This window comes from Schistocerca gregaria, chromosome 2 (assembly GCF_023897955.1).
Source record: "Schistocerca gregaria isolate iqSchGreg1 chromosome 2, iqSchGreg1.2, whole genome shotgun sequence".
NCBI lineage: Eukaryota > Metazoa > Arthropoda > Insecta > Orthoptera > Acrididae > Schistocerca > Schistocerca gregaria.
In genome coordinates, this window is record NC_064921.1 from 399,602,310 (window position 1) to 399,605,845 (window position 3,536).

The window sequence follows — 3,536 nt, forward strand, 5'->3', positions numbered from 1 at the left end:
AGGGAAACTGTTAGTTGTTTGCATGTTGCTTGATATTGTAGTCTCTCTGATGATGACCAGCAGATTGTTTAGTTTGCCAGATCTGTCATGGAACTGTATTTCTAATAATCACCAAAAGATGGCAGCACCTGTTTTTATACTGCTGAGCTTTCTAACTAAATGTCAGATCCACTTTTCTAATATAATTATTTATTATTGCATTCTTTTCTGTCCACTATGTACATCCTGCTCCCATCTCTCCCGTGTTAATGCAATAAGAACACTAATTCCGATAATGAATGCAAATTAAGTGGTAAATTGAAGGCAGTGATCTTTACTATTTTGAAAACTTACAAGGGGACCAAGACTACTTTTTATCACCAATTTTGTCTGACGCTATGCGGCAACAGCCTTGCCACGGTGGATATGCCAGTTCCCATCAGATCACCAATGTTAAGCACTGTCGGGCAAGGCCAGCACTTGGATGGGTGACCATCCGGGCCACCATGTGCTGTTGCCATTTTCCGGGGTGCACTCAGCCTTGTGATGCCAATTGAGGAGCTACTCGATCGAATACTAGTGGCTCCGGTCAAAGAAAACCATCATAATGACTGGGAGCGGTGTGCCGCTCCTATCCACATCCTCAGCTGAGGATGATATTGCAGTTGGATGGTCCCGATGGGCCACTTGTGGCCTGAATAGGGAGTACTATGGTATATGCAGGGCATGTCCAGGAATGAAAGTAATGGAACTGAGAGCTCCAGATGGCCAAGCATTTAGAAAAAATTTGTTGCGGGTCAGGAGAGGTATGAGCCATTCATGTTAACATAGATTCCACACAATGCTTCGTGCAGTGGAATGGGTACAGAACAGTAATCAGAGGGTCATGGGGTCGAGTCCTTTGGGGACATGTTATTTTATTTTTAATTTTTACTTTATTCCACAAATAAACCAAAATAATGCTAAATATGTTGTATTTATTAATATTTTCATAAAAGGTAAGGAAATGAGAGGCAAAGGAAAATTTGGAATTGCAAATAAATTTCCAGGACGAAAGCATAAGGCATATACAAGAACACCACATATAAAATTAGATACTCTTTATTATTTGATGATTTACATGTGCTGGGGTGATACACATTGTAAAAGCAGGGAAAGGAGTACTTTTGTTGGCATCTTGCATTTATTATAAATGCAGCATTTTTAAAATCACATGGTTATTTTGAAATTTCTATATAAAAACAAAATTCTCACTGTGTTCTTACAATGTTATCAGTCGAGAGTTAGCAAGCAAATGAGCTCTATAGCAAATGTACCCCAAAAGCCAATGGGCCGCTTTTACCTGTACTGGAAACCTATTGTTCATGTGTAGTTGCTGAGGGCCACTCATAGTTCAAAATGAAACTAACAGAATATGAAGTTATGTACACATTAATTACAATACCTTCTTGGAAAATTATTTGCAGAGCCTCGTGATTGCTGCAAATGCAGTCCTTTCTTGGAAATGTATTTGCAATCACAATTTTTCTTTTGCCTTTTCATTCATTCGTTTTATGAAAATATTAGTAAACACAATACATTGAGCATTATTTTGGTTTATTTGCGGTGTTAGTAATGCAAAATATGAAAATAAAAAATAGTTACCCCATACTCCACAACCCTCGAGTTACTGTTCTGTACTCTTTCCACTGCTGCAACTGCTGACTGGGTTCATTGCTAACATAAATGGCTCGTGACTCATCTGACCTGCACCAAAAATCTGAGTCTTTTAACCCTTTGCTGTCTGGCACTCTACTTCTGTCAGTTTCACATCAAGGCCTTATGGAAACAATATGCATCTGTGTGTATCTCTTCTGATCTTTTCTTGATAGTGACAGATATTTAGGAAGTGGCATGCAGAAAGTCACGGATATAAAAATACATTCTGGCAATTCATAAGCAACAGGCAAAAGAATGAAAATATAAGTATAAAGCAAATAAAATTAAATTAATAGGGGTAAAATAATAAAATAAGGACATTTATAAAATAGAAAAGCATCATATGTTCATAAAAGGTGAAGTAATAATTGACAATCATTAATATCACAGGTAGGTAAACTGCCCGATCTTTGTTGTTGCAGTCATATATTTGCATAGAAGAAATAGGATAAGATGATTGAGACAAATAGACAAAAAAGAACTAAAGCAATGCTGCAGCCCAGATGAATGTAAAATGGAGATTGCAGCCTACAGCCCTGTGCTCACTAAGCGCATAAAGCTATTGATCTACGGCCTTCAGTGTCTCATTTCTTAAACTAATTCCCTCAGTATTGACTGACTTAATTCTACTACATTCCATTACTTCTGTATTACTCTTGTTCCTGTTTATTTTGTAACATATTTTCAGAATGCTATCCATAGCGTTCAACTGTTCTTCCAAGTCTTTTGCTTTCTCTGTCAGAATTAAAATGTCATCTGCTGACCTCAAAGTATTTATTTCTCCTGCCTGAACTAGAAATTCCTTTCTAAATTTATCCTTTAGACCAGTAAGTTTAGAGTCCAAATCATAAATAATTTCTACAAAAGATTTTATTGTTTTAATGGCTTCACGTGTGGCCCAATATGACTGTCCTAGGTTTTCCCTTCTGCCAGAGTTGTGCTTAAATGGTGTGGGGTAAAAATGTATCCCCAGAGGGGATATTTTTGTGGTTTTATGGTTATATCTCATAAGGAACTTACAATATCAAAAACATGGCGCCATTAAAAATTGTAGGGCATTAAATTCTGCATTGAATGAGACCATACAAACATTTTTTGGACCACTTGTTCTCTTACTAATGCTCAACAAAGTTGGACAAATTTTACATATCTATAAATAATTGTTTTTTTTAACATGGGCTTTTTGATAATATCATCTAAACCAACCCATCTAGCAATGAAATGGCCAATACAAAAATTATAGAGGAATAAATTTTGTGTTCAATAAGACCAAAAGTCAATTTTTTGGACCACTCATTTCTGAACAGCTTCACCTTAAAGTTGTACCAGCCTATATTGATTATGTAGGTTGTGGTGAAGAGTAGGGAATTTTTTTGTTGCAGCCTGTTTCGTATTACAGTCAGATAAAGGGTAACACTTAGCACTGTAGCACACCATAGTACTAGTCTTGTACCTAGTGCGTACAGTAATATGTTGTTAAATAACATTTGCACCCAATGTATGGTTTACTATCAGAGCATCTGCTAAGTTTTGGAGCAGGTTATGGACTTACTTGACGATTGCACAGACCTTAACGCACTCATTGAAAAGTACCGGGGGACTTTGTTATGGTCGTGGTATTTCAGACAGTACTCTGAGTAGATGGATTTTGACAGTGCCAACTGTTACTGTAGTGACCCTGCAGGTTTAAAGAGTTTGTGGGGTACAACCAAAGTGCTATAAGTGTGGTGTTTGATGGCTGCCCACCAAGAGCATCAAATATGTGAGCGCCTCTGCCAGAGCGAAAGACACACTACTCCTGAGGTCACCTTTACCAAGTTAATGGTGGTGAAGGTCACTCAGGAGCAATTCCTTGCCAT

At 37.4% G+C, this 3,536-nt stretch overlaps 1 pseudogene; it reads left to right on the top strand.

Annotated features, from left to right (window-relative positions):
• Positions 1-381: 381 nt before the first annotated feature.
• On the top strand, positions 382-499 carry LOC126337107 (5S ribosomal RNA; annotated as a pseudogene).
• The last annotated feature ends 3,037 nt before the right edge of the window (positions 500-3,536 follow it).